General features: G+C 47.4%; 1 long non-coding RNA gene across 2 annotated transcripts in view; it reads right to left on the minus strand.

Annotated features, from left to right (window-relative positions):
* Positions 1–20064, minus strand: part of LOC143680989 (uncharacterized) — a 61650-nt gene extending 41586 nt beyond the window's left edge. For both annotated transcript variants that reach the window (XR_013174283.1, XR_013174282.1), the window contains exons 1-3: positions 19949–20064; positions 18620–18902; positions 14841–14942 (exon numbers count right to left, since the gene is read on the minus strand). This is a non-coding gene — a long non-coding RNA (uncharacterized LOC143680989). The remainder of the gene's footprint in view (positions 1–14840; positions 14943–18619; positions 18903–19948) is intronic.
* Positions 20065–23124: the final 3060 nt, after the last annotated feature.

Here is a 23124-nt window from a genome sequence, read left to right on the forward strand (position 1 = left end):
CCACGCTACCGACATTTCTTTCTTTCTGATGTCAACAATGATGTCAGACAGGGCTGAGTTCAAGTCTTGGCTTCACCACTCTGCCAATTCCAGTGTCCCTTCCTCAGACCTCACCCTTCTTCTTGAATTGGACGCTACTCATCATCCCGTTCTCAAAACCCCTCACCTTTTTTTAGGTACAGGTATTATCTTGAGACTACCTACCCTGCAACTTTCACATCTCTGTTCGTACTTATACTAACCAATCCCAGACCCCTGTTCCTCTGGCTCGACCCCTGGGTGTACCTTCAGCCCACTGGCTTCATTCCTTCCCCCTGAAGGATGCAATTCCCACACCTTCAGTCATGAGTGATCTTGGAATTCTTGTTGGTCAGCACGCTTAGATATCCCACTGTTGGCTCATGTTCAAATTCATCCCACAATTATGTGTTGAGGATCTACTAAGGTGAGGATCTGTTCATTATTGGTAAGCAAGACAGATTAAAAAGTTCTTGCCTTCTGTGCACTTTCCTGTATGCCACCCTTCAATACAAATGAAAAAGACTATGCCCGCACAGAGCTTACATTCTAGAGTCAAGACTGCAGGCGTCATCCAAGCAGCTTCCTTCTCTAAATTCCTGTCACCCATGCTGACATTCTCCAAGCCTGTAGTGTGGTCACTTGATTCCTCCTTTCCCCCCCCTTATTCGAGTCCTCTTCACCCTTTCTCTTGAAGCCTTTTCTCCTTTCAGTACCACAATCCCAATTACCTCTAAATTTTCAACAGAAAGCATGTGAAAATGGGAACAATTCTGCAGCCCTTGGTTCCAAAGCTGGCTCTTCCAATTGCTGAATAACTTCTCACTTAAGCTTTAATTTCCTCATCTGTTAAATGGGTTTGACAAGACATTTATGAAGGTTTCTTCTGGCTCCAGCACAGGATAAGTCACTGGTTATGAGGTCTGGTTTATTTCTCCCATGCACTCTGAGCAGTCTGAAATGAAAGGCCTCATTCAGGAAGGGAACACAGCTCGGGCAACAGCTCCCTCCAAGCACTGCTTGGCACTTTCTCTAGCCAGCCTGAACTTTCACTGCGTGCCACCTTGTGACTCTGGATTACCTGACCTTGAATCCTGCCAGCCCTGCACTGCTGCTGGGACCTCTTCTGACCCGACCGCCTATAATCGGGACCTGCCTTGCCTGCTGACATCCAACCCCGCTCTGCTACCACCAGCGAGGCTGACTCGTGGTTGTACAAACGGGATGCTGCGAGCCTGACTCTGAATTCTCCCTGATGTGTCCGCCTAGGCCTTGGTCCCTGCAGAATCCTCTGAGTTCACCCCATCAGCCAGGCAGGGTTCACAATGATTGATTCACTCAGTCCACAACGATTCACTACAATGCCTACTCCGACAGACGCATAAGGATGGAACACAATCATTTTCCATACAACATATTCCACTGCCAGGACAAAGTTCCCTGTTGAGCACAGCCTTTATACGATTCACCACTATCAAATTCTTTCACTTGACCAGTATTTGTTGAGCACCTACTAGGTGCCAGGCACAATTCCAGGCAGCATTAATAAAACAGTAGTTTTGGGAAATGCAACTTTCTATGTACAATGGTTAAAATCACAGGCTCTACAGGCAGAGCTCTCAGTTGTATGATGTTGGGCAATTACGAATCTTCTCTGGACCTCAATCTCCCTAGTTGAAAATGGAGGTAATAATAGTAATAGTGTTCTGAGGTTCTCTGAGGAATAAATGACCTAGCCCATGAAAAATACTCAGAATAGTACATACCACATAGTAAGCACTTAGATATGAACAATTTTTATTCTTATCTGACTCCAAATTATGCCAAGAACCCCAAGAGTCTATGCCCCAATTCACAGAACCAACATCCCAACAGTGCCTTTGATGAGTACTGATAGAATGTCGCCCCAACTTCACAATAGCTAGCAAAGAATAAAAGATCCCAGGGCAAAGTACTATATAAAACCCTAATGCGTTCATGTGGGTTAACCTTAGAGATATTATTAAAGATATGGACACCAAAAGCTACTGAAGAAAGAAAACAGTTGTAATACATAAAGAACCCCTACAAATAATAAGACAAAGGCAGATAAACCAATAGATAAATGAGTAAAAGACCTGAGCAGGCACTTCACAAAACAGGAAATTCAAATGGCCAATACCGTGAAAATGCAAATTCAGACCACAGTACAATACCACTACACACCCACCAGAGTAAATGTAACATAAAAAGAAAAAAAAGCTAATACCAAGTATTGGCAAGGCACAACCAGAACAGTCACACTTGGCTGGTGGGAGTATATTTGGTACGACCACTCTGGCACTGCCTCCTAAAGCGACGATTCAGTCATTCCACTCCTGGGTATCTAACCAACAGAAATTTAAATACATACATATTCATAACAGCCCTGTCTGTAATAGCTGAAACCTGCAAACGACCCCAACATCTACCAACAGTAGAATGGAGATAAACTGTGATCTATACTTAGAGGAATACTACACAGCCATGAGAATGGAAAACTACAACATGAATGGATCTTATAAACAAAACGCTGAGTGAAAGAAGCCAGACACAAAAGAGAACATAACTGTGTGATTCCATTGAGGTAAAGTTGAAAAACAGGCAATATTATTCTGTGATTTGGGGAATCAAAATAACGGTTACCCTTGGAAAGGCGGTTTAGTCATTGGAAAGAAGCGCAAGGCGTTTTCTCAGGGGGTCTGCAATGTTCTGTTTCTTTTCTCGATTTGGATTGTGTTCATTTTTTACAGGGTGTGTTCACTTTGAGCTGAACTTCTCTTTTGTATGTTACACTTGAATACAAAAATTACTTAAAATTTTTTTAAAGAGCTGATGAGAAAGATTAAAAAGAAACTAGCAGAAAATGGACTTCTAACTAAATGGGTTGCTACCAAAACAGATTTTCATTCCGACAACCTCTGCTCACAAAATCTAAAAGGCACATAGATACTTCTGAGTACTTTCCTACCGTATTTTTTTCCTACTGCATTTTAATAAACTGCAGAGGCATTTTTCTACAAAACTGTCTTACCATATAAAATAAACATACATGCTTTCAAAACTCCAAATTAATTTGTCAAGCTTTATGTTCTATGAGACTGAGTCTGAAAATGGACTCAGGTTTCACACATCAGCAGGGCAAAATATGGAGAAATTTTTATGAAAAACAAGTAAGATTCTGACGTGGAAGAAGTGAGTGCCAGATTTACACACCAACAACCCAGGGCTTACATTTCAAGTGGCTTCAAGAGAGCTGAAGTAACTGTGGGTCTGGAAGCCAGGACTCCCAAGCAGAAGCCAGGGACTCAAAGACAAACTCAAGATCTAGAAGCAACAGGGCAGCTGAGTTGCAAGGAGGCTCAGAGAGGGAGGCCAACAAACCCAGAATGCTGGTGGATGACTGTTAGGTATGAAGAGGTTATGAGAAGTGATCTACACTTCCCGACCCACAGCAGGAAACAGCTGGGTGTGGGCAGCCCTGGGTACATACGGAAGTGATGTCAGCTGATCACGGAATAAGAGGACATAACCTTGGGTGTGCTCTCAGCAGCAGCAGGCATGAGCTAAACAGTCTCACCCGGAGGTTGAGTGATTTTCTAAATATACACTCACTGATCTGTTCAATCCATTCAAATATTTACCATCACTGAACAGGACTTTGGAGGCTTTTGGTTTCGACGGCCCTAGCTGCCAGCTAAGACAGCAGTAACCTAGAATCTTGTTCTTGAGCCTGCAATCATCCCCTCAGTCCTTTACATGAGAACAAGGGAAGGAGTGAATCTAAACTCCAACAATACCAAGGGCCTGCTTTATAATCTATTCCCCGGGAATGTTCACCAATGTAGGGAGATAGGAAACTCAAAGAAAAAACAGGCAACCCAAAAGTCATTTGTAAAATATTATTTACTCTCCTATGTAAAATCACCTTCCTATGTGGTATGGGCTAATCCAAAAATATATTTGCCACCCCAGATATATGAAAACTGAGCACGCTAGGGCAGGGGAATGTCAATGAGAAGTGAACTGGGGGCGAGGACATCAAACGCCCCACAGGAGAACATCTGTATCTTTCACCTGGGCTTCTGCCCAGCCAACCTCCTCCCTAACCACACCCACCACCTCCCACCTCTTGCTTCCCCACATCATAAAGCACTGCTCACTTTTCATTTTCTGACATCACAACTAAGGAGTCCAGGCAGTGTGGTCAATGGAAAGAACCATGAAACTCTTCCTGAAATTAAAAACGCCACCATATTCTGGAATCCACATGCAGTTAATATCCCTTCACCATCTAGAGCAATCTAAAGCTGCTACTCAGGGAGGCTTCTCCTTTCCCTGTTCTGGCCTTAAAGCAGCCTTGCCCACTGCAGGAGAATGATGCTGGCAGATGAGAGATGGACTGGGCTTCTGAGATACCTGGCATCCTTCAAATGGGAATCTTCACCATGTTCTCCAAGGCAATGAGTGTATTGTGCTTCCTGCATTTAAGAAAACTTGAGCAAGCAGAACCCAGTTCTGTGGGGCAGAGCAAACACCGCAGGGGCTGGGAGAGGAAGGGAAACAGTTCCAGGTTAGATTCCTATCATTCCCACATGTTTGCCTGGAATGGCTTCCTTTCCCCTTAAAGTTCATCTCCAGATACCAGCACCTAAATAGGCCTAAGACTGTAGCTTATTTAGGTGCTCTGGGTCACAGCTACACAAACACAACTATATGACCTATCTAGAACAGCCACGCACTCAGAGAGCGGATTATACAGGAAACTGTTCTGTATGAGATCTAAGCAACTTTCTGGAAACAATGCCCTGAAGATAATTATTATAAGACACTAAATCATTTCTCTAACCAGGCTCACTGTAAATGCCAAGAAAAGAAGGACACAGGGAGAAGGCAATGGCTAGACAGCTTCTGGTTTCAAAAAGGAAACAGGGAGCTGGATGAAATAACCTCTTAGGGACATTTCCACAGAACTGTCTTCCTACACCAGGGCTTCTCAACCTCAGTACCCATGGCACTTTGGGTGGGAAAATTCTTTGCTGTGAGGTCTGTCTTGAACATTGCAGAATATTTCACAGCATCTCTGACCTCTATCAAATAGATGTCAGAAGCATCCCTCTCTCTCCTGGCTGTGACAACCAAAAATGTCTCCAGATATTGCCAACTGTTTCCTGGGGGGAGGGGGGGGGTGCAGGGAATAAAATCGCCCCTGGTCGAGAACCACTGCCTTATATTAACAAATCACATCAAAGAGACAAGCTCCCAGCCCTGGACAAATAAGTGTAATCTGTCTACTTTGGAAAGAGTTGAGAAAATTAAGCCCCAGGAGGGGAAGATGTTTTCATGAGCATACCCTCTACTCTCTGATGCCACAAAATCCATCTCCTCCCTAATACCGTCCACATGAGGGCAGAAAACATAGCCAGCCAGACAGAAATCCCCAACTTTCACAGCACCCCCACCCCAGCCTCTCCATTTCCATTATATTCATTTCAGGTTCTGGGGATGCAAATATCATCCGCTTGGCCAAGCTTCTGAGAGGAGGAAAAGTGCATCGCAGTCCCTCAAAACCTTGTCAACTATTCATCCCGGCTCATCCCTTCCCTCCACTCATGAACTTAGACCAAAAGTTGCCCTAAGGATGCCAGTTGTTTTAAGAGAAAAGTTTACCAAAGCTCAGGTCTTGCCCTCCTGGGCCTTGGGAGTGGAGGCTGGCAACACGGGCCAGGAGGCATGAAAGAACTTACAGGCCAAGGAAGGTACTCAAGTGAAAATTTCAATGAGGAAGGGATGGAAGACCACCTTCGGAGGGGTGGCATCAGTGGAAGGGGTGGGGCCAAGACGGGGGGTGGGGGGGAGTGCCAGGAAGGCAGCCAGGGGCACTCGGGTCCTTCGTGACAGGATGACAAGCTTCCGGGCTTCAGAAACCAAAAGCTCCTGGGTGACCACAGACCTGCCTGAGCAGAGATGATGCTGCCTGCACTGCCGACTATAAATCTAGTCCGCCTGGGGCCGGGCATGGCTTGCTACAGCCCGGCCCCCCACCAGCTACAGTTTTGCTAAATTTAGTGCTGTTCCCAGTCACCCAAACGACTCTCGCTCTTCGTGTCCATTTCAAGTTCATCTGGGGACAGATGGAGAGGAGCAGGACTTGTCGAGAAGAGATCTGCCCTCGGGTGACCCTCTCCCTTCCCTGCTGAAGTCAGGGACCCAAGGGAGCAGAAGGCGTGAGAAACCACAGTCAGAGGTCTCCGGGGTTCTGAAAGCAGCCTCTGCCCCCAACAGGCGGTCCTCAGGATGGTAAGGGGGCATGGGTCCCAGGCAGAACACCGCACTTCTCCTCACCCTATCCCACTCCAGTTTCACACTAGGGAAATGCTGTGGAGCAGGGGTCTTCCTGCTCCCTCGGACAGGAGGCCAGAGCCACACCATATGGGATGGTAGGTAATCCGAGAGACACCCTGAGGACAGGCCTGCAGGCAGGCTCCCCCTGCAACGCTTTGGGTGGTCTTGCAGACAAAAGTGCATTCAATCAATTATTCAGAGGCGCTAAAACAGAGAAGTGAAGATAGCAGTTTCCAAATCTGTCTGGACGGAATTACCCGGGACACTTCAAAAACGAACAACGTCATGTTTCAGCTCTCAGAGACTGTGATTTAACTGGTCTGGGGTGTATGGCCTGGGCTTTGGAACTTTTAAAAGAACCCAGGTGATCACAATGTCCGGACAATTCTGGGAACAGCTGGGTTAAGAGTGTGGACTTTTTTCTTATGGGCTTCTGTCTACAGACTGCCAGGGTGGACTCCTGACCCCAACGACTTCCTTAGCTATGTGATCGTGGGCAAGTTATTTAACTTATCTATGCCTCAGTTTCACCAACTGTAAAATGCACATAACACCATGTAACACCTGTCTCTGGAGGTTCTTGTGAGGACTTAACGACCCATTCCAGGCAAAGGACATAGAACAGTAGTATGCAGTAAGTGCTCAAGAAAACTTAGGGACCCCTGTTGCTGTCATAATGATAAAAAGGAGGAGGAGAACAGAGAGCTAGATCAATGTTACCAAAGTCTGAGAGTCTCTAGGACCGAAACTGGACTACTTTGAGAGGAGGAGGACGGAAGCAGGAGGAGAGGCACTGGAGGTTTGCACTTTGAAAGCAGTGCCTCATTTCCCTTCTCCCACGTTGTTCACGTAGTTTCTCCTACCTTCTATGTCTTCTTCTCTCCCCATCTTTCTAAATTCACATACCCTTCAGCGCCCAGCTTTGACCAACCCAGTGCTCTCTCCCTTCTCAGGTCTTTAACACTTATTGGAGTTACTTCGAAACTTTATAATTTGATGCCCCGCTAAATAAGCATCTCCCTATGGGATGAACGAATACTTTGATACATCCTAGTCTTGTCTCCTCAAACAGACCATGAGTAAATTGAGGGGAGGCCCAATTCTCATACTTGTATGTGTCCCCTACGGCACTAGCACCATGCTGGATGCACAGCTCTTGATTAATAAATATTTGTGGAATGAAAATACATTTGAGCCAGTGGAGCTAACTGTACATCAGCAAGGAACCAGGCTCGGTGCCCAGGGGAAACAGAGCCAGCAAGTTCTTATGAGGACTTAACGACCCATTCCAGGCAAAGGACATAGAACAGTAGTATGCAGTAAGTGCTCAAGAAAACTTGAGCATAATTCCCCAAGGCCTGAGTTCCCCATTTCACCATTGCAAGGATATACCACTGCCTCATCCCATCCCAAGAGACCCCACCCACCCATCCCAGGGCCCATCTGTTGGAAGTGACCAAGGCAAAAGGGATGTTGAACAAACAATCCTCTGCTTCCCCAGGATCTTTGCTAGTCCCAGACCTCAATGAGTGAATCCACACCTCTGGTGGCTCCTGCTACAGAATGACTGACCCCCACAAGTCCCTAAACCTTCTAGGGCCACACAAAGCCCAGCTCTGCTACATGGGAGTCCAGAGCAGCTGGCCATCCAACAGGCTGTAAGCCTCTTACAGATTAAAGGTCCTAATTTAAACTTCTATTTGAGGTAAGACAAGTGGGTCAGTGCTCTGCAGGTCAGTCTGCCCAGCTGATGGAAGAAGAAGCAACTGTGATCCAAGAAAGGGTCCTCTCCTTTGGGGGAAACACAGAGCCAGAAGAATCAGAGATCTAACTGGAATCACTGAGGGGAGCCAGCTCATTCCAATCCACCGGGAATCTCCCCAAGATGACGGGAACTCTACCCTCCCTACCCAATGGACCTCGGAAACAGGGAACAACAGGGCAAAACCACAAATTGAGATGGCCTTCTTCTCCCTGCCCTGACCACGATATGAGGTGAAAAGAAGATTTCTTGCTTAAAGAAAAAAAAAAGAACAACAAACAAGGAAATAGTTAATAAAGCCAACAACCAAGAGAGAGCAGCAGCCAGGGACTCAATAATCCTAACCTGGGTGACAAGGAAGGGCAAGGCAGCCTGCACCAAAGGAATGCTGGCTCTTATGCTCTGGTTGAGGTTTTCCTGGCCTCCCTCCCCAGCTTCTCTGCAGCAGAAAGCACAGGGAGGCAGGAAAGAAGGGGCAGGGAGTGGGTGAGCAGCCGCAGACAAACCTACAGTCATGCTGGAAGAGCCTGACTCTGGCTGCTCATGAAAAAAAAACAAAAAAACAAAAAAAAAAAATAGCCCTCTCACCACATCTGTCTTCACAAAGATTGTCTCTGGGGGAAGTGGCTGGAACCCACTGTCTACTCCAAGAGCAAAAATATCCTTCCAGGACAATGTTTCTCAAACTTCTGGAACCCTGACCCACAGTAAGAAACAAATTTTACATAGTGACCCATACACATACACATATGTGCATTTGTACCTATCTATAGACACACACATATATACAACTGAAACAAAGTTTTATGAACTAGTACTCACGCTTGCTACAGACTATGCCACCTAATATTTTCAAGTATAACCTTTTTTCTTTTTACTGCTGGCCTCAACCTACTAAGTTAAGACAACTGGACTTGCAGTCTGAAACACCACTCTAGGGAAAATGGGGAGGTACTCTTTTTGAAAGATCCTTAAAAACGCCTTCACAAACTTACCTCCCTGCAAAGCAAAATTCCACCCAACACTTGAGTGGGGAACCCCAGCAGAGGTAAGGAAGAGGCTGAACAACAGTTACGGAGTCCCTTCCCTGGGGTATGCATAAAGCAACGGCTGCCCCTGCGTCTCCAGGTGGCTCTGAGGGTGCTTGGGATTCAGGAGCTCACCCCTTCATTTGAAGGGGGACAGTGCCTCCATTCAAATGGAGAAAGCAGTCAATTTCCAAAGACTCCACAGAGAAAAAGTGACCTATTCCCATTTTAGGAGTTCACCTAGCATTTGATGATTCCTACAGGTGAGAGAGGGGTTTTATAACCTGGCATCTGTGACTTCTTTGATCATATATGCAAAATCATGTGCTGTCTGCAATCCTTCCAAAAGAAAGGGACTTGAGTTTTCTTGTGATCCCTAATAAAGAAGGAGAACTGATGCAAAAAGGTTATGAACCACTAAAACCAAGCTCCTTACAAAGCATGTCAACCCCCTGGCCACAAATGCCGGCCTGGGAGCACGATGACAACCCTCTGCAAACATGTCATTTCCTCTTGCATCTCTGTGCCTTTGCATGTGCATTTTCGGGTGGAGTCCTGCTCATGTGTCAACACCTGCCTATTAATAAATATTTATGCAGCACTTGATAAGCACCAGGCATTGTTCTAGCCATAAACAAGATTGATGAGCTCTTATTCCTCAGGAGTCCTGAGCCCATTTATTAAAGAAACAAAAATATACAAGATCTTCCAAGGAGTTTTCCAGAACTGACCGGTATCAGGAAAGAGAAATGTATGAGTTGGATTTCAAGAAATGCATCTGCAGAAACTGAGGGACATAACTGAAAAAGAAGTACCACAATTTAGGAAGCATCCTCAAGGGTGCATTTGTATCAAGAGGATTTATGCATCTTTGTGAAGTCTCTTCCAAAATGCTCTGACTGGCACCACACTTTCAACCTGTCACATGGTACCAAGAAAGTCTGAAACAATAAAAGTATATCTAACTGCATTGTTCTTATGGAAAAAAAAATTCTTAAGAACTCATTTCATTTAATTTTTCAACAAACATCTACCCTTGTCATACATATGCCAGGCACAATTCCTAGCTTTGGAAACAGAGCACGGAACAAAACTGATAGCAATCCCTGCTCCCATGGAGCTCAGATGCCAACAGGGAGAGAAACTGTTAACAAGAAATAGAAACATATATTTAAATAGTGATGGTGCTATAAAGAAAACACATTGCAGGGAAGGGATGAAGGGAATGCTAGAGAATTAATAGCTGAACACAGATATGAAGGAAGGGAGAGCCAGCCATAGGCCTGTCAAGGGTAAAGCATTCCAAATGGAGGGAACAGGAAGTGCAAAGGCCCTGAAACAGGAAATGCCTAGTTTATTTGAGGAACAGGAAAGAGGCCAGTGTAGGTGGAATAAAGTGAAAGGGAAGTGTAATAGTAAAATGGGGCCAGATTATAGAGACCTGCAGTGCCCAGCAGCCACTAGCCACACGTGGCTACTGAGTACATTAGTCCGCATTCAGATATGTGTATGTGACTTAGTAGCAGGGAAAACAGCGTATTTCAGAAATGAAACTATTTTTGACATACTACCTTAAATAATCTGTGCTAAAATTAATTTCACCTGCTTTGTTTTCCTTTTCTAATGTGGCTTCCAGAAAATTTAATATCACCTATGGGGCTCTCACATGTGAGGCACACATACCATTTCTAGAGAACAGTGCTCACAGAAACTACAGGGTCCCGTGAACCACGGTAAGGACTAATGCTTTTATGAGCGAGGCGAGAAGCCACCGTGACATGACTCATGTGTCCCAGGATTACTCTGGTGTAAGGAACAAAGGAGAAGCAGGTGAGAGATGATGGTGGCTTGGGCCAGAGTGGCAGCAGATCTTACTGGTCAGGCGGGATGTATTTTGAAGGTAGAGTCAGTAAGATTTGCTGATGCGTTAGAGAAGGCTGCAAGAGGAAGAGAGGCCTTTTGGAAGAGAGCATCTTTAGATGAAAACGGGTCTTCTGGATGATCAACTGGAAGGGTAGGTATTCCATAACCTAAATGGGAAGACTGCAGGGAAAGTATGTTGGAGTGAGAAAATCAGAAGGTCAGTTTGGGGCATGTTAGTTAAGTGTGAAACACCTACTAATATGCAAGCTGAAATGTCAGCAGGCAGGGGTGCACAGGTAGCTCAGCGGTAGAATTCTCACCTGCCATGTGGGAGACTTTGATTTCCAGCCCATGTACTCCAAAGGAAAAAAATAAAAGCCCTAAGATCCCTAAGAGAAGAGAGGATCAAAAAGAAAAAGAGAAAAATAGACAAGAGTTGCCCCAGGGCCTTCTAATGTTTAGAGGTCAAGGAGAAAAGAGGTTGAGAAGGAAGAGCCAATGAGATGGGCAGAAAACCAGAACTGTATGTCCCGGAAGTCAAGTGGAAAAAAAACCTTCAATATAATGGGCTGTGCCAAATGCTGCTATGGGACTAATATAAGGAAGACTAGGAAGTGACCATTAGAATTTAGTAATATGGAGGTCACTGTTGACCTTTCAAAGAGCAGATTCATCCAAAGTGGAGGCAATGAAGCTGGCTGGAGTGATTCAAGGATGGAACTTCTGAAGATAGCAAGGAAAGAAAACCCTCTGAGGGGCAGAGAAATGGGGCAGTTGCTGGAAGACGTGGGTCCAAAGAAGGCTTTTTTAAGAGGAGAAAACTGCAGCATACTGATGGAAACAATTCAGTAGAGAGGGAAAAACTGGTGATGCGAGAAAGATGGGGAAGAATTGCTGGAGCAATGCCTTGAATATGTGAGAAGGGTTGAAATCCAGTGCAAAGTAGAGGGACTATCTACAGACAGGACCACAAATAGTTCATGCAGGAGGGAAGGTAGCAAATCCAATATACCTCAGCCATTTTTTAAAAAATTGTGTCTGATGATGTATATAATATATGAGAACTATAATAACAGACAATTCATCAACACACACACATTAGGAGTGCTGTCCATTTGTTCATATGTGATCAAAATAAGTAAAGACCACTAAATTGGAAGAAGAAAAAAACATCAAATTCTAAACTATGGAGACTTCAGTAATAGGAAATGCACATCACAGTATGTTTACTATATTCTATATTATTGTCTTAAATATTCAATAACGGATCTATGAAAGGTGACAGGATACTAGTCTTTTTATCTGAGAACATGTTTTTTATTTTCTAGAATGTTTTTAAACGCTTAAGAATTATAATCTAGGAACTGCAATATAGTTGCATTTGAGCTGCAAATGCAAAAATTGTAACAAAACCAGGGATCATTCTCAAAGTCAGAGTGTCACAGGGAGCAAATGTCTGTCTGGTTATTTATTTACATACAGAAATGTAAATCGGTTGACTTGTATTAACAAGAGAGGCCTAAAATGTACCATCAGATTCTGCCAGTGAGGCAGCATGGCAACCCTATGCAGTATTGCTCAGTGACGAACAGCAAATAAGGAAGGCAGTGGGTCTGTCTGTCCTCTGGTAACCTGGCAGACTAGCCGAATTAGAATAGGTTAAAGCTCCAAATCACCCTGAAGTCCGCAAAGCCACAAAAACATTCAACTTGCTCAAAACAACATATTGGCACTACCAGGTGTGTGCTGAACTCTCTACCATTAAGTTCAGAGCACCTTTCAGATACTTAGCTTCTCAATCACCTGGCAGTTAAGCAAGCTCTCTACTTCCAACTTTCATGGCTATACAAACCCAAGCCCAAGAGCATTAAATGGATACAGGCAGAATCAAAGCCAGCACCACTGCTCAAACCCAGGTCTTAGGACAGAAGTCCTGGGGGCTTGCTTACTGCACAAGTCACATCTGGCTTCTTGAACAATTCCAGGTACACGTTTTATCATCCATGCAAAACAACAGTATAAGAACATGACTACCTAGCCCTAGAACCTGGCAGATCTATGAGCCAGAAGTGACGGCCGTGATCACACCACTCAGTCAGAATACGTGGGAAAAACAGACAGCACGCACACCCATAAACGGCTCTCCCTGGCTTGACTGCCCATTCCCCTTTTCACAGGTGTATCCCCAGTGCCTGGTACAGTACTGCTCAGAGCAGGCTCTCAAGAAATATTTATTGAAAGAAGGAATAAATGACTATTCACATCAAATCATGAAGGCAAGAGAGACTAATTAAGTGTGTGCAAAATCACAAAATTTTTGAGGTTCAACAAAACTCAGAAAAGCTGTGGATGGCAACTGACTGAGGTTAAGGGGCAGCGAAGTTAAATTCAAAAAGCAGAACTGCAAGACATAAATTCTTTTAGTAATGATCATAATCTTTATCAAAAGAGATTCTGAGATGGAACAGCAACTAAATGAAACAGGTGGCCATTGCTCGGAGCCTAATTCAAACAAAACAATTCAAAAACAATCTGGAGACAACGAGGGAAATATAAGCATTAACTGGAAGACTGATGATGTTTAGGAATGACTGCTTTTTGAGTTGAGACAATACTATCGGGGTTATAGATTTTTTTAATTTTCACCTTTTAGAGATACATAAATCAAGTACTGAAGATGTGTTGATACTGGTGAAGGGAACATGGAGGCTTAGCATACTAATTCTCTTTATCTGCATGAACATTTGAAAATAGCCACAGCAAAAACTGTAAAAAGAAGAAGAGCAACCATCATCTCAAACCGAGTGCATTTCCCCGCATCTGCTCCACGGTAAAATAACTCAGTGGTATTTTTGATCATACCTGGAAATTGTAACTTCTGAGGAGACCCGCAAGACAGAGCTCAAACACCATCTTTTCTTCAGTGCCGTCATCATCTTCATCTGGGATTCATTGCCTCATCTCTGCTTTCATCCTGGGCCTGGCGATGCCTCCGATGCCTCCGTGGTTCTCTTCTCACACTGGTTTCCACCTTCCCTCCACCGCCTCCCTCCCGCTGGCTGGTTATTCTATCTTCTCCCTGAGAGGCTGGCTGCCTCGAGCCCACCTCTTTAAATCAGGTCATGCTCCTCCTTTCCCACGATCCTAATGCTAATGGGTTCTCTCATTTCTATGTGGCTTTCGCCCTTCTAACTCCCTTTTTCTTTAGCAGACACAGTACCAGGATGTCTGGATATAACCACCTTCCCCTCACAGTCACACTGGCTGCCACAAGCTGCTTACTTCCTCCACCTCCACCTACCTACTAGATACCTCTTATGTATTTCCAGGGCAGACCAAATAATGATGTGTCAAACCAAAATTGAGCATTTGCATGCTCCCTGCATGCTAAGCACTGTATACCATACCAGGATTCCAGCAAAGAACAAGACATCCAAATATGCCCTAGCGAAGCTTACGGTCTAATGCAAATGGTACTAGAACTGGTTTAACTATTCATATTTTCCAGACCAGACTGTGATTTTTTCACTCACCTCTACAGTCCCAGAGCCTCACACAGTGCCAGACACATAACAGAGCCTTAATAAATAACCAGTGCACAAAAATCAATGTTTTTCCAAGTCAGTGCCGGTCTCAGCAATAGTTTAATTAAGCCCATTTAGTAGAGGGTGGCCCTAAGCTCTGCAAAGGAAAAGGTATTTAGAGAGGGCTTTTGAGGACAACAAAGAAAATAGTAAGGGACCTAGCCTCTCGCGCAAACCTGTATAGGGGGAGGTGTGAAGTATGGCTCCTAGAGCCAGGCTTACCATTACCAGCTAAAAGCGGCTCTGGGTGTGCTGAGCTTCTGTCTTCTTTGCTATTCTGGGTCGTCTGCTCCCTCCTCTCACTGCCAGCCTCCTCCCTTCCAGCTGCAATGGGAAGAAACCTCAGTAACCCTCCCGTTCCCCCCACTGCTCCAAGCACGTGGTTTCCTCTCACCACAGACATGTCTCACTTCCTATCTCAGCCCGGTGCAGAGCCGACCCAACCCCTGCGCTCTGTTGTTCTGCAGCAGCAAGAACTTTAAATTAGCCCTGTTCCTGGCCAGGGGCTTCACTGAGACTCCATCTGGAGGGCCAGTTTGAAACGGTGGAAACCAGCACATAAGAGCATTCAATGAAAGTTGGCTGCAAGAATACTCAGCACCAAGTATGGTCCCAAGACCCCAACAGGCACTCCACCCCACCCCATCAACTCTTGCTCTGACAGAACAGATGAGTGCCAGGTTCACACAGACAAACCAGGTTCTCTCGGCAGGCACATCTCCAGGGCCTCACCTCTAAAGGGGACAGTGAGGCCAGAAACAAGAAAGCAAAGCCTTCCGGGGAAATATGCTCAGACCCAAAGAGGCTCCCTTTCTCCTAACCAGAGAGTGGGTATGGTTCAGTCCAAACTCCTCTGCACCAGCCTGGGAAATCAGAATGAAAAGGAAGGGACCTTGTCAAACCAAGATCAAACTCTGGTGAGGCCTGTCTCTTGGCTCAAAGGGACGTGGGGGAAAAAAAAAAACCTTCCAGGCTCCAAGGAAACGGCTCAAAATGTAAAATACTTCCTAGATACAGGAACGCTATCTTTGGGTTGATTCCAGTAATGTACTACCTCAACTGCCAGATCAACCTCTCAAGAGACTGCAATGGGGGGCCCAATGCAGAATCTCCAAAACATTGGAAATCTGAAACAGCCATAATGAATGGTCCCAGTGGAGATGAAGACATTTTTCTGGTGGTCTACGGCAAGGATTGGCATACTTCTTAAGAGCAAGGCAGTAACTATTTTAGGCACGTAGGCTACCCTCTCTGTTACAACTACTCAGCCCAGTCACTGTAGCATAAAAGCAGCCATGGGCATTATGTAAACAAAGGAGCATGTCTGTTCCAATAAACCTTTATAAAAACAGGCATCTGGCTCACAGGCCATAATTTGCAAAACCCTGACCAACAGGAAAAGGAAAACCTTCTCTTCCAGCATTTCCATGCCTCCAAGAGGAACAGGGGACAGCATAACTGTGAGGTGCTGAGGATGGGGGCTGACCACCTGGAGAGCTCCCACCTGCTCTGGAGACAGGGGCCTCCTCCAGGGACCAGCCTCCACCCCTGCCACTCCTTCCACCTCCCACAAGGCACCAAATAAATCTAGACTGCTGTTGTTCAAACACCCTGGCCTGTGTCAGATACCCAGGCAAAGGTGAAAAAGGCTTTAGATATCAAATCCGAAAGCTTGAAAGCCAGAAGAAAATAGACCCCCTTAGACTATGGAAATTAAGGTCTGGACAAGGAAGTAACATGCCCAAGATCATGTAGCTGGTAAAGGTCTCCTGACTCTGTCCGTGCTCTCCTTCCTCCATGAAAAATGGAAAGGAAACAGAACGAACAGCATTACCAGTGGAGGTCAAGGATTGTGCCTGCCTCTACAGCACAACCTGGGGCCTGAGGGTAAGTTTTAAGTGAATGGTGCTGCAAAGAAAGGTCACGGAGAGAGGTTAGGGAGGTGAGGATATATATATCTGTCTTTTCAGCTGTACCTGGACTTTGTTACTAGGGAGAAGAAAACAAACAGAAACCTGAACTTCAAAAAGGGATGTGGTTTGGTAGAAGATATGGGTGTGTACTGGCAGAAATTGGTCCAGAAGCCTGGGCGGGCCCTAGGATAATAAAGAAGTCCAAATCATACAGCGAAATCCAATTCCAGGCAAATGCCCCAGGCCCTGGGATTGCCTGTCCCTTTCTCACACCTTCTCAACTAACATTGTGCTCTGAAGACTTCATAATACAATTTCCCCTAATGTCTTTCCAGATGACTTTCACTGCATACTTTATTTCCCTTCCTGGAGGCTCTGTCATCATCTTAAAGACAACATGATAAAAACAAACCAAACATGACTCCCCCAAATAAGCCCAAACCCTGTTTTTTCTATTTCTGTTTATCAATACGGCTCAAAATCTCAGCATCTTCTCTTTCCCATGTCCTATCCCCAAGCCACCCTAGCACTCTGAACGAAGAACCTCTTCCTATTCCCACAGGCTCCACCTGAATGCATCTGGAATACTGCCAGTCTCCTGCCTGGGGCCCAGGATACCAGGCTGGTGACAACTCCAGACAAATTTTCCTCCATATACTCATCCTCCTCTCATCCACCACAAGCTCTTCAAGGTCAAGGCCGAGTCCTACTTACCTCTGTGTTGCCAGCTCCCAGAATCTCACCTAACACCGTAGGACCCACAACAAATGCTAAATCAATGAATCCTAGCTTTCACCGAGAAACATGGCTACACAAGAAACCTCAAGGCCTTCCTGTTTCCTGCTGCCTTGAGCACAGACTGCCAGGCTTCTACCTCATTCACTTGCCCCCGATCCCCAGCTCCCACCATCCCAGAAATAAGCTCTCAGCTCCACTGAGCTGATCAATGCCTGAGTTCCCTCGTGTGCCAGTCATTTCTGCATCCACATCTCTGCCCACGCTGTGCTCACCCTGCCCTGCAATGACGTCCGCGCCCTTCCCCCTCCATCTACTCCAACTCCTACGCAACTGCCAACTGCCAAGCTCTGGAGGTAGGTAGGGGACGCAGGAAGAGGGGAGATGACTACAAATGTGAGAAAGGGGGGTATAATGGGGGAGATGCTGGGGTCTCTGATCCCTGGAGGCATTACCCTCCCAAAGGGTCTCAGGCGATTAGAGAAGGAAGAGGTGGTAGGAGGAGCCAGGTTTTTCCACTGAACGAAAGGCATGATTTTCATCACTGCTTCTGTTGCCCTGGTAACGAGGGACAGCCCAGTGGAGAGTACAGGAAAAGAACACCATGTTTATCTTTGCTGTTTGATCCACTTCCCTGTACACCCTTCCCTGACCATCCCGTAGCCCTACTCCAAATTTCTTGCCCTGTCACCGCCATTCTAATCACTGTTGCTTTCAAAACCCTGAAAGGCACAGCCAATTTCTCCTTCTCTTTATCCACCCCACTGCACAGTCTGCTACGGCAACATTCTGGAGGTCATCTCACCACTGCCACCTGCCATGCCTGGGGCGCCCCAAGAAAAAATAGCTGGTCCCAGAACCCAAGAAAGGCATCCACTCTAACAGCCCATTAGGTGAGGGGAGAATAGAGAGGCCACAGGGTAGGAAAGTCAGCACTACCAATCCCTCTTTTTGCACCCCAGACAGCTGGTGTGGAGTGGACCCCTGTTCTCCAGATTCCCTCCCATGCCAGGAATCAGGAGAAAGAGTCAGGCTGGGGATGGCGGGGAGCAGGTCCACCCACAAGCTTCCACAGATCCTGCCTCCCACACGGACACAGTGCCTGCGTGACCTGAGAATGGAGACACAGCACTTGCCCTAGGAGATTATATAAGCGTTATATAACATGGTGGCACCAATAAGCACACAGACGCAGTTGTGGAGTCCTAGGGACAGGCCAGGGGTGGAATCAAACCCAACAGGCTGGAGGTACAGCCCTCACCACCAATGCCAAAGCAATACCAGGCTCTGGCTGCCCCAGCCCTGCCTATACCTGCTCTTTCCACCCCAGAGGACAGGGAGAGAGTGACTTGCCTGGCTCTGCATTCTTCTTCCCACGTTGGGCAGCAGGGAGGGGCAGCAGCTTCTGCCCACCCAGCCCAAAGCAGGGCTGCCCTTCCAACAAGAACTGCAAGAGGCCCACAGTGGTGGTGGTGGTGTGTGTGGGGGGGGAGGACAGCGGGTGTAAGCCAGCAGCCCACGCCTCTCTGTGCTCGCACCCATGTTTGGGTGCATGTGTTTAGGGAACAACAAGTGCTGCAGCAGCTCCAGGATTGGCTGGGCCAGCCGTCCCTCTGCTCTGTCATTTGCCGTTCCTCTAAAAAACAAAACAAATCGAAAGGGAAAGAAAAAAATTTTTTAACACATTTGGCAAATGCCAAATCCCAAATTTTTGGTCTACGGCTGCAATCAGAGGTGGATGGAGGGGGGTTCTGAGGCCATGACCCTATTTCCACACAGCCCCTACCTCCCACCATATCCTGGTCAACCCACCACCTAGAAACTGAAGCGCTAGGCCCGGAGCCCCACCCCCACCCTCACCCCCCGCAGTCCCTATCTCTGGAGCTGCCGCAGTTGCCGAGCTTCTTCAATGGCGGGCACCCCCGCCCCTCGGCCGAATGCTGGGAGTATGCGGCTTCCAAACGTGCACACCGGAGCCAGGCGGAGTGCCTCGGGCAGCTCTGGGGCAGAGCCTCACCAAACTCTCTCACCATCATCACATCCACTTTAATTTTTTTTTTTTTTTGGCCAGGGTGGGGGGGGGAGTGGTGAGGCGAGGGGACAGACCAGAGACAGGACCCAGTGGCATCTCCCGCAGCACCTGCTCTCTTCCGAGCCATGCCCCGGGCCTTCCCGCCCGGCCCTCTCACATACCTCCGCGCCCCCTGAGGAAGGGGGAAAGGAGGAGCCACACGCAGGAAAATCACGAGCCATCGCGCACCATCCCTCGCCCCCTCAACCACCTGTCTCTCGGCTCTCCCTCCCCCACAGCCTTCCTCAACTCCCGGCGCCCCCTCTGCAGCAAAGGGGCACCACGCCCACTGCGGAGCGCAGAAATGGAAGATGGGGAGGGGGCTGGGGCTCACGTGCAGGACAAGAGGGCTGCTCGTTCACCTCCCCCCACCTCCCAGTTTGCTCCAGCCTCACAGTCCGGGGGGCCTTCAGGCCGGCCCGCCACCCACGCGGCGAGGGCAGCTGCAACCCGAGGCCGCGCTGCACTGGAGGTGGAGCGCCGACCCGAACGCGGCCCGGGGCCCCGGCATCGCCCCCGGGGGGCCAACCTCTGCCCTGCGGCGCTGGGAAAACGCCTGCAGGCCCAGCCCGGGGTGCCCACTCCCACCCGGCCCAGTGCCCGGCTCTTACCTCCCGCGACCGCCTCCCTCGGGACTGCACAACCGGGTTCACCGCCCCCCGATCGCCCCGCGAGAGGCGCGAGATGCGCAGCCGCTGCAGACGCCGGCTCAGCCGCGGCCGCTTCCAGGGCGTGTGAGCTCAGCCCGCCCGCGCGCCCGCGCTTCCCACGCTCGGCGCCTGGCGCTGCACCACCCAGCGGCCGCGTCGGGCACCGCACGCTGGCGTCCGGGAAAATCTGCCGCAGCCCCGCGGACTGATTTGGAAATTCCCAGAATTTAACCAGGAGTTGTTGCGGGGCGGGGGACCTGAGAGGCCATCTGTATGGCCCCAACTTAGGAGAGAACTGCCCAGAACCACGCTATCTTAAAAGGAGACTCACACTTGATTGATTCACTGCTTTTCCCACATTTCTCTGACCTTGCTTTTCTGTATTACTTTCAGAGCTGAAGAGAGGATGATAACCGCTCTTGTAAAATCGGGGTGGGGGATTGAGTGGGCAAAGGTAGGATGCAATTGAGTGGGCATGCCAAGGCCTCCTCGGGCCTGTCTATTCCGGTAGCCTAGAGACGTGTGCACAGGGTCACTTCCAGAGCGTGTTAAAAACACGGATGCCTCAGCCCACCTGTGAATTCTAATTTGAGAGATTTGGAGAACTCGTTTTTTTAAAAAAAAAAACCTTTTCTCAGCTGTAGACCCTTTTGAGAATGGAAGGAAAGCTGTTCGTTTTCTCTGCAGAAAGATGCATGTGCCCACACGAACTCAAACTTGCATGTATTCCAGAGAGTTCTGAGGTTTCTCAAAGGCCCCCCCCATGGGCATTGTGGGAGCTGTGGACCCCAAGTTAAGAATTCATCCTCTGTAGATGCTCTGGGACAGCAGAAGACACCATACACATGGGCCAAAGTTAGTTTCCTGGTTGTCTTCTCCCTCCTAGACTGTAAGCCTTTTAAGATCAATGTCCCCATGGGCAATTATGAAGGTGCCTTACATAATATGCCCTGAAGAAATAGTTTTAAATAATTTGAGGGGAACAGGAGGCTCCTGGACATGAATACCTTTGCTCCAGAGGAACCTGCTGTCCCTCCCCTCCACTCCCCTGATACTCCAACAGCATCATATGTCCACCACATGCTCACCTGGGTGCCTGGAAAACAGAATCCTCAAGTCAGAAGGATCGTCTCACCCATTCCTCCTCCTCTGGACAAGGCAGCCATAATTTAGGGGTCCCTGGGCAAAGCTGGGATACAAGTTCATTCAGAACACACCCACCAAACAGCAGATATTCTACCATCAATGTCGCACCAGATGCACCTGCCAGAAACAACCCGAATGTTACCTTTGATTCTTCCCTCTCACTTCCCTTTCCCTATACCCATACTCAATCGTCATGCCCTGATAAACTTCCTAAATCTATCTCAAAGATTGCCATTCCTTCCACCCCCATAGCCCCATCCCCAGCTTGGAGCATCATTATTTCTTGTCTAGATTTCTGCCTTTGTCTCCACCTGGCTGGCCAGTCTTGCCAGGCTCAAATCCATCCTCCACGCAGCAGCCAAAAGGATCGTCCGAAACGTATCAGTCTCTGCTCCACATTGTGCTAACGATGAGGTCCAAAATCCTTAAGCTGGGGGTGTGAGGATGGCTCAGCGGGAGAATTCTCGCCTGCCATGCAGGAGACCCAGTTCCATTCCAGGCCCATGTACATCCCAAACAAACAAAAAACCAAACCAAACAAAAAAACCTCAACAAACAGTGCTGCCATAAGGGGATACTCACATGGCAAAAGAATGAAATGGAACTCTCACCATACAGCGAACCAGAAAAAAATCCTTAACCTGGCTCTCTAGGCCTCCAAGACCTGGCCAGCAGCTATGTCCCTGGCTGCCTGTCTTGCCGCTGCCCCATTTAACCCTTTATTTTCCACTCATACCAAATTCCGCGCTCTTTCCCACCACAAGGTGAGAACCGTCTTCCACCCACTCTTACAGCAGGCTGTGTCCTACCCGTTCTTCAGCTTCCCCTACTGTCTCCTTCTGCGGTCACCCGGTCCTTCCTCTGCTTAACACTCAGCAGGCGGTATTGTTCTCTACATACATGATGGCTGCTTTCCCTGCCGCGCTAGGACCTCTGCAGACAAAATCCTCAGTGCCTAGCACAGTATCTTGTGCTGGTAGGAACTCAGCAAATGTTTACTGAACGAATGAATGCTTTGAACACGGCACATACCCCAGGTGGGAGACTTTGGTGGTGCTGCGCGATCTGAAAGTCACATGGGGTGGGGGCCAAGCCTGCTGCTACCATTTTAATAATCACACCACCCACTGTTTTCAAGTGACTTCAATCTGAGTCTTTGATTCCCTCAGCTGAAAAACGGGAATAATAATACTCAGCATTTCTGTGAAAGCACTTTGCAAATTTTGAAGTTCTCTCTCTCTCTCTCTACATATATATATACACACACATATATCAGTTAGTAGTATTGTGTTACTTCATTTGATCCTCGCAATAACATTTTGAGGTTAGCACCTAACATGATCCCATTTTGCATATGAGGAAACTGAAGGTAAAAGATATGAAGCAATTTGCTTAAGGTCACCGAGCTAGGAACCTGGGCGGAATGGAGGCTGGATGCCGGGTTCCAGCCCAGGCTCTTTCCACCATGTCACTACTGCCCCTTGGCTTCCATCTGCACAGCAGGAAATCATGCTGGGGACACATACGTGTTGACATTTGTAACTCACAAATGTCACCACTTAACGCTGCTGAATTGTTTGGGGGAGAGTGGGTGTTGGTCTTTGGTGGTAAATGGAGTATAGGTTTCAAGGTAGAAGGAGTGGAGTGAGGAGCAATTGATCTTGAGACTGATCCTAAACTCTCTCTCTCTGCTTCTTCTCCCACTCGAGAGCTTATCTCGATTGACAGCCCCCTTTTAGCCTGTGGTTGAACTCCCGTATAGTCTGAGTTTCCCAGAAGCTGGAGATTTTCTTTTTCTCCCATATTTCCAATTCTTTCAGTTGGCGAAGATTTACTGAGCTCTTACTAAGTGCTCTGTCACTGCCTGTGTAACCCTGGCCAAATTACTTAACCTCTCTGAGCTGCAGTTTCCCCAATCTGCAAAATAGAATGCATAATAGCCCTTCACATGGTTGTTGTAAGGATTATACAAGATATTGTAATAACAATTT

This window comes from Tamandua tetradactyla, chromosome 4 (genome assembly GCF_023851605.1).
Source record: "Tamandua tetradactyla isolate mTamTet1 chromosome 4, mTamTet1.pri, whole genome shotgun sequence".
Classification (NCBI taxonomy): Eukaryota; Metazoa; Chordata; class Mammalia; order Pilosa; family Myrmecophagidae; genus Tamandua; species Tamandua tetradactyla.